This window comes from Acomys russatus, chromosome 6 (genome assembly GCF_903995435.1).
Source record: "Acomys russatus chromosome 6, mAcoRus1.1, whole genome shotgun sequence".
NCBI lineage: Eukaryota > Metazoa > Chordata > Mammalia > Rodentia > Muridae > Acomys > Acomys russatus.
Genome location: NC_067142.1, coordinates 71587506 through 71595961, shown reverse-complemented (window position 1 = coordinate 71595961; position 8456 = coordinate 71587506). Strand labels below are relative to the sequence as shown.

The 8456-nt window shown below is 47.3% G+C and overlaps 1 non-coding gene across 1 annotated transcript; it reads left to right on the top strand.

Moving 5' to 3' along the window:
* The first annotated feature begins 242 nt into the window (after positions 1-242).
* Positions 243-368, top strand: LOC127191203 (small nucleolar RNA SNORA23). The gene has a single exon (XR_007830828.1). It is a non-coding gene; the product is annotated as a small nucleolar RNA SNORA23 (small nucleolar RNA).
* Positions 369-8456: the final 8088 nt, after the last annotated feature.

Below are 8456 nucleotides of genomic sequence, written 5' to 3'. Positions count from 1 at the left end.
TTTGGGGGGAATCGGTTTCACACCTAATCACTCTGACTCCAAGTGAAACATTTGACATCATGGTTGATGAAACCACACTGCAAGCAGCAGCAAGTGTGTGAGGGTGAAGCACTCATTGCTTTCCTCAAGCTGACGCTTGTCTAGTATTTTCGGATGATTTTTGGTGCTGGAATCAAAGTCACGGCCTCAAGCATGCGAAGCTTGTGCTCCACAGCTAAGTATATCCTAGTCCTCTTCTTTACTCTTTGATGTGTGTGTATGTTTGTGTGTGTGTGTGTGTGTGTGTGTGTGTACACACACACACACACACACACACATGCACACAGACACAGAGACACATGTGTGCGCATGCACACACACGAACAAAATGTAAAAAATATACTACTCCCTTTTTAGTGAAACCAAAGCCAGAAGATATAACCTGTAAGGTAGGTGCTGCTAGGTTCCAGGAAGGGGAGACTGAGCAAGGAAGGTGCGAGGAAGAACAGAGTGAAGGAGGCCAGGGCATGGGAAAGTCTGACCAGCCTGTCCTGCCTTTCAGAGGCACCTTTGCCCCTTTAGAAAAAAAATTGGAAATTCACGACTCTGTCAACTCCTCCCTCAGCAACAGATGACATTTTGGGATAAGAACGGATTCTTGGAATCGATACTGGAAGAAGGCTGTCTCCTGAACATTTTCACTCAAGTGTTGTATTCAGAGGCACCGGCGTCCCACGTGGGGTCTGGGGTATAGAGAGTGTCTGCTGGCCTGCAGAGAAGCCTGCATGTGTAGGGGGTCATTTTCCACTGCTAGGCCTAATCTCAGAGAGCTACCTCAAGGCCCAAGCCCGAGGGCCAACGTTTCTTCTGTGAGGAGAAGCCCTCTTTGTCTTAGCTTCTTGCCTTAGACACTGACTCTCTTGGGTACCACGACAGAATCTGGGAAGGAAGGGTGAACTTCACACCATCTCTGTCAGCCACGGGCTCTCAGTCTCCACACATGCACACCCACACTACAGAAGTGGAACTCACTCCTCTTTTGCTCTGATTTTTGCTGTTGTTTTTGTTGGTTTTGGGTGTGTGTGTGTGTGTGTGTGTGTGTGTGTGTGTGTGTATGTGTCTTCACATACTTTGTCTGCTCGCAGCAGACCTTGCAAGCTGATGCCGTTTTCCCCTGAGACTGTTGATGTCTGAAGAGCCAGAGTCACTACCCCAGCCTTAACCTCACAGCGTTCCCATTTCTTCCCATTTAGAGGATGAAACTAGCGAGATGGCTCATCAAATAATAAAAATTTCCTGCTGCCAAACTCCGACCACCTGAATTTGAGCACTAGAACCCACAAAGTCGAAAAGAGGAGACCCAAATCCTCTGTGTTGTCCCTCTGACCTCCACATGTACACAAGACATAAAAATCAAATGTAACATGAAAAGGTTGTTGCTTGCCCTCTCCAGGAACCATGCGCGGGCTCAAGGTGAGGTGATGACGTGTATCCTAAATCCTTGTGGGATGTAGGCGCAGTGCCCAGGGCTCTCTGTTTGCATTAGAGAGACTCCCCCCCCCCCACTTCCCCACAAAAAGCTGTTAGGAGCTGTCACTGAGCATGATGTGTGCTCACCGGGGTCCCTGGTGACAGCGCTAATTCTATAATTACACTTTGCACTTCTCATCTCCTCCTAAAATCAGAAAAGGCTCTATATGTTCTTACCCTGAGTAGATCCCATAGTTAGGAAGATAAAAAGGTCACAGATAAGGCACCTGCCATCAGAGCCCAGTGGGGAGACAGCCAAGTGGAACTAGAGAGCCCTGTGCACTGGTCTCCTCCCCGCTGAAAATGTCATTTATTGCAACCCTCTAAGTGGTGGTTTTGGCACGATGTCTACACTAGCTTGTGGAGGTCACTGAAGAGGTAGTTCTTACCTATAAGAGTCCCACTCCTCCACGAGGATGGGATGGATTCCAAGCTCTTCCTGTGTGTGACTGCCAAGAAGTAGGAGGCGGCCCTGGGATTTCTGTCACTCAGTGAATGCCCCCCTTTACTGGAGCAAAATAGGACGAGAAGAGGTCTTGACTAGCGTGTTCTTGACTCATCCTGAAGACTGTTCCCCCATCCTAGGCTCTTCCCCTTCTTGTAGAGTGACCTTATAGTCAGGGAATAGAATGTTCTTCAAGACATGAGATGATGGAACCTTCTAAGGTGAGACCTAGAAAAAAGTCTTTAGGCCTCTGAGACTATGTCATTGAGGGGAATAAAGGACTCCAGACTCTTCTTATTTCTCCTTTTTTGCCTCAGCCATATGCTGAGTAGCTTTTATACACCAAGCATACCCATTGTGATGTGTGGGCATAACCCCAGTCCAAAGCAGCATGGCCAACTGAAAACTCCAGAGCTATAAGGAAAACTTAACCTTTTTGCTTTATAAGTTAACCACCTCAGGTGTTTTGATACAGTGATGTGAGCTAACTAACAGAACTGCAGAGAGAGAACCCTGCATACTTGGTAAGTGACCCTGGATATGCCTAACTGGGCCAGGGAGAAAGCCCAGAACTATCTGAACAGGAGGCTTCTTCAGACAGTTAAGAATTAGCAGGAAATGCCTGTCCTCTAGAACACAGCAGTACTTTCACATACTGTAGCAATACCCACTGGGCTTCAGGAAATCAACTCTGTTGTGGAAAGTAAGGCTAGATGGACTGTTCAGTGTTTGGGCCAGGGGATGTAGCTCAGTTGGTAGAGTTCTTGCCTAACATGGACAAAGCACTAGGTTCCATGCCCAGCTCTGCTTAAAACAGACATGATGCTGCATGGCATGCCTGTAGTCCTGGAGGTGGAGCGTGAGGATGGTCAGCGGTTCAAGCTCATCCTCAGCTACCTAGTAAATTTGAGGCCAACCTGAAGCACAGGAGAATGTTTCAAAAAAATTAAAAATCCCAAATTGCATGCATTCCCAATGCCATTCCAGAACATTCTGGAACGTTACCTACTGGCCCCATAGACATCTAGTTCTCTAGGGAAATAGTCTCTGACTTATGATTTGCTATTGAGTATGGCTTTTGCGAGCTTACATGGTGATTTCTGTCTGGCAAAAATGCTAATGGTTTCTTCTTGCGAAAAGATTCTACTGCCTCCTAGCACATTAACCAGTGTGGTTCGTAAATTAGCATACATTTTCAGCTGTTCCTGATAGTCCATTGAAATCTTTGCCCTTCAAGTTATTCTTGAAATCCTCTTCTCTCTCTCTCTCTCTCTCTCTCTCTCTCTCTCTCTCTCTCTCTCTCTCTCTCTCTCTCTCTCTCTCTCTCTGTCTCTCATATGAAGTCAATAAATCTCTACCATGCTCTGAAGAGGACTGTTTCCACTTTTTGAAAATTATGCTAAAAGCCTGAGGGGAAAATTCTAACAAGTATTGGGTCTTGACCAGAAGCGAGGAGGGATGAACCAGGTTATGCCGGCTTGAGGCTTATTCTCGTGCACCGAGAGATCTAGACATAGGTCTTCTACGGAGGTGGTGTGAGTTCATGTGTGCCATAAGAAACACTGGAATTCTAGGAAGAGAACAGGAAGACGAGAGGGGGAAGAACAGAGTAACATGTGCACTGAACTGGGAAAACACAGAAGAGAGTTGGTGTTGCTGTGTGGGGACCAGTGCGACACTGCTCAGGCAACTTGGTGAGCAGCATCACTTCGGGTGTGCCAGAGGGTGATTAATACTCAAGTCTATTAGGTATGTGTAGGGGCCCGGGTCTGTCCCATGCATGCTGTCTTGTTGGTGGTTCAGTCTCTGTGAGCCCTTCTGGGCCCAGGTTAGTTAATTCTGTAGGTTTTCTTGCACCGTCCTTGACCTCTTTGGCTCTTTTAGTCCTTCCTCCCCTCTTCCACAAGATTCCCTGAGCTCTGCCTAATGATTGGCCCAGGGTGTCTGTATCTGTTTTCATCCTATGTAACAGATGCACAGCTTGGTCCTCATATGGGACCTCCAACGGTAGGAGCAGGGGCTGTCTCTGACTCCGCTGCCTGCCTTTAGGTTCCTTTCTCCAGCTGGACAGTATTGTCCAGCTTCAGTAGAAGAAGATGTGCACAGTCCTACTACAACTCGATATGCCAAGGCAGGTTGACATCCATGGGAGGTTTCCTCTTCTCTAAGGAGAAACGGGGAGGCATAGGATTGAGGGGAGATGAGAGAAAGGGACTGGGAAGAGACGAGGGAGGGAAAGATCCAACAGGGATATAAAGTAAATACATTCATTAATTAATGAAAAAAAAATGCATGTTTCTAGATCCTCAAACTTCACTTGGTAACCGTAGTAAAAATCATGGACGTAATTAAGTGAGCCAGAAGAGCTAGCAGCTTCCCACCTGTGTTTGCTCTTTATTACCTCTGCCATAGATACCACGAGGAAGAGACTCCAGCAAAATAAGCACCTTGTCCCTTGTTTGTCTGTTTTGACACAGGATCTCACTATGTAGCCCTGGCTGGCCTGGAACTCACTCTGTGGACTGGGCTGGCCTTGAACTTACAGAGATCTGCCTGCCTCTGCCTCCAGAATGCTGAGTGTGTGCCACTATGCTTGGCCCTTCATTCATATTTTTGCACAGCTATAATTACTATAAAAAGATGTAAACCCAAGTGTAAAACAAACAAACAAACAAACAAACAAACTCAATAGTCTATGTGAGTCCCTTCTCTTCTTCCTCCCTCCCTTTCTTCTTGCTTTTTTCCCTCCCTCCTTTTTCATTTCTTTTGTTTCTTTTTGTTGTTTGTTTCGAGACCGGGTTACTCTGTGTAGACTTGGCTGTCCTGGACTTGCTTTGTAGACTAATCTGGCCTTGAACTCACAGCGATCCCCCTGCCTCTGCCTCCCTGAGTGCTGGGATTAAAGGTGAGTACCACCACCACCTGGTTCCTTTTTCATTTCTTAAATATTTCTTTAGGGCACTGTGTAGGCTTCTGGGTTATAGCAATAAACAAAGTTCTTACTCTCAGGAGAGTTTACATTCCCAGGAGGACACACACACACACACACACACACACACACACACACACACACACACACACACTAACATGAAAAGAAAATAAAAGAGAAGAAAGTTCCCCTGCAACAGTAAAACAATATGGAAATGATAGCCTTCATATTTCTTGCCTTATTACTCCACCAAACAACATGTTCCTCTGGCTTGGAGAGCTGGGGAGACATCATAGACACATCTGTAGTTCTTTCCTTCCAAGGCCTTTGGCACCAGCTCTTGAGCTTATAGCAGACAAAGCTGCTGGAGGCAGCAGCACTGCTGGCAGCCTCAGCACTGGTTCTTTATTACTAAGGCAGGGGCTGCTATCTGAGCTGCTGTCACAGGGTAACATGAGACAAATGGCGCATGTGGACGTGCAGCAGCCTTTTTTGGAGTTACTGTGCCTATTGGATGGCATAAGTCCTTGCTGAGAAAAAGTGGTGTTATTTTGTATTGAGTGCTAAGGAAATGCCTCCACACCAGCAAAGCTGGGAGCAGGGCTGGGGGTGCAGCTAAGGAGTGGCGCTCCTGCCCAGTCAGCACTGGACAGTCACATGCTGCTTACCTGCTTTAACTGGGCACAGTGGTTCTTCAGAGACAGAAGTGGGTGGGGCCAGAGGTCAAGAGCTACATAATGAGACACTCACTCACTCACTCACTCAAACAAACAAACAAACAGGCAGGGATCATGAAAGCTGAGAAGTTTGGCAGCAGTGAGTAGATGTGGCAGTGGACAGGTGGGGGCACAGTGGGGCGTGCCTGTTGGTAGCATCCTTGTGCAGGCCTCGGGTACAAGGGCCCCAGCCCTACAACTGTCATAGTCCTTGTGTCTACCTAGGAAATGAAGAGTCCTTAGCCCTTGGCTGGGTGGCCTAGTATTAGGCTTCCCTAGCCTTTGGCGGAATTCAGTGTTATCCCTTGGGTGCGCCTAGGAAAGCCTAGGCCTTTGACACTGGCCACATTACAGCTCTTATCACTGAGACCCGAGGCCCTCGACACTTGACATTTCCAGGGACTCTTTTTTTTTTTTTTTTTTTTTTTTTTTTTTTTTTTTTTTTTTTGGTTTTTTGAGACAGGGTTTCTCTGTGTAGCCTCGGCCATCATGGACTCGCTTTGTAGACCAGGCTGGCCTCGAACTCACAGCGATCCACCTGCCTCTGCCTCCCGAGTGCTGGGAACATTTCCAGGGACTCTTATTTGGCTCCTTACAGCCTTCTTCAGCCTGAGCTGCTCGCCTTTTCTTACGTCCCTCTACTCCCCACACCCTTCCTCCTCCCAAGACTGTTCTCAACCTGTTCAACTGGGAAGCAGCTGATTCTCTGGCCACGGTCACAGTTTGGCCTGCCGACTGCCTCAGCTGTCACTTACAACTGCTGCTCCTTTGACTCTGCCGCCACCCCTATGCCGCTTTTTCCTGCTTCTTTCTTTGTCTTACCAGTTGAGCCCACAGCACTAAAAGAAGCCAACAGAAGACCATTTGGGCACGCCTTACAGGGCTTCATGTTGTGACACACCCATACAGGCAGCATAGGAGTGTGTCTTCCAGGTGACTTACCCAGGAAAAGCATCCTGCTTATACCGGCAGACAAGGGATGTTTGGTCCAATCACAGCCTTGCCTCCTGAACACCAATCAGAGTCATAGATATTTACATATGGACCAATCACAGTTTTCCTCAGCAGTGCCCTCTGGGCACCAGGGGAAGCGCCCCTCCTCCAGCATAGGTAGAAATAGTTATAGGGTCTTTTAGAGTTCTGAGAGGTTCATGATAATTGCAAGATGGCTGGTGCAGATCGTTTCGAGTAGCCCTGGCTTGTGCCTTACGGAACTGAAACAAGCTGCTTCAATTGTGCAATTTTCAAGATGGGTCTGTGGAAAGTCTCAGTCACTGCTGCTTATACGGAGACTGGCTAGCCAGCTGCTTTGTCATCCTGGAGGTCACAGAGAGCGCAACAGCTACTAAATAGGGAATCTGATTGCTCCATCCTCACCACCTGTCTTTACTTGTGTACAAGAAAACGAACACCAGGAGTTTTTACAGTATAAGTTTAAAGAACTTGTCGTTAACACTAACTGTGACTTGGATAGTGCTTAACGTTTATCCAGGCATCCCAAGGAAAAGTGGGTCCTTCTTTGTCTCAGCCAGAGTGGCAGTGTATGCCAGTGAGCTTTTAGTGGCACGATGTGGCTGGCACAGAAATTCAGGTAATAGAAATGAATCAACAACATATTAGGGATGGGGATGGGGTGGGGGCAGAGACAGCACACGTACTGTTGCTCGTCAATAAAGCCTTATGTACAAGCTGATGAAGCATCTGTGCAGCTCTGCACATGTGCATCTCCATGCTCTCTCTGATCAGCCCTCCTGCATCCGCTTCTGGGAAAGCCATTTCAGTGGGAATCTTCTGAAGCGTTCTATGGCATAGAATGGCAGAATGATGCCCAGACCCTAGATTGAATATTCAACCCTTTACACAGTTCCACTGGCTTCTACCTTTCTGGAATTGTCTCCCACCAATCTGTTACTTACCCTGGGCTTCAGCAGCTTTGTTATAATCACTGTGGTCTGAAAACTCTCTGAGGCATTGTCTCTGCTTCTGACTGGTTCCCTGAGAGGGGTCCACTCTCAGTCCTATGGATGCTGTTGCCACGGCCTCGCCACCACACTCACTACACTCCTGTTTGTCAGTGGTCTGTCCTGTGACAATCTCCGGTTCCATTGAAGGTCTCTTTTTTGGATTGACAAAACAGGGCAAGCCCAGTCTTGTTTGTGTGTGTGTAGCTGTACTGCCCAGCTCTTGATGCTCACAGAGGGGGCAGAGACACTAACGGCAAAGCTGTCGTTCCTTCCAAGAGTAAGGTTAGCAGTATCCTAGAAGGCCCTTTGGTATGTTGTGTTTATTCACTTCTTCTTGTGCATAACCAACTACCATAAACATGGTGACTTCAAACACCATTTTATCATTCTGAAGTTTTTATAGTTTGGAAGTTTGGGGACTGCATGGCTGGATTCTCTGCCTGGAATCTCACGAGGCTGAAATCAGGTAGAAGTCACTGTTGTTCTCTTCTAGAGCCCCATGTCTTCCTTCAAGCTCACTGCTTTTGGCAATTCAGTTTCTGAGGTGGTAAGGATGAAATTCCTGTATTCTTGCCATCTGTTGGGGTGTATGCTTCTCTCTGTCTCTGTCGCTCTCTTTCTCTAGTGTGTGTGTGTATGTGTGTATGTGTGTAAAAAGACATTGAGAAGTTGATGTATGTTGTGGTTGCATGGAAAATGTCCCCCCACAAGTGCCTGAGCAGGTGGCCCTATTTTTTGTGGGTTTTGAGTCCTTAGGTGATGGGACATAGATGAAGGAAGTGAGTTTTTTCATGGTCTGTAAAGATGTGTGGAGTCCACTCTGCCATGCTTACCACTCCACAATGGACTGTGCCCTCTCAAACCATGAGCCAAAACCAACCCTTTCTCTTTAA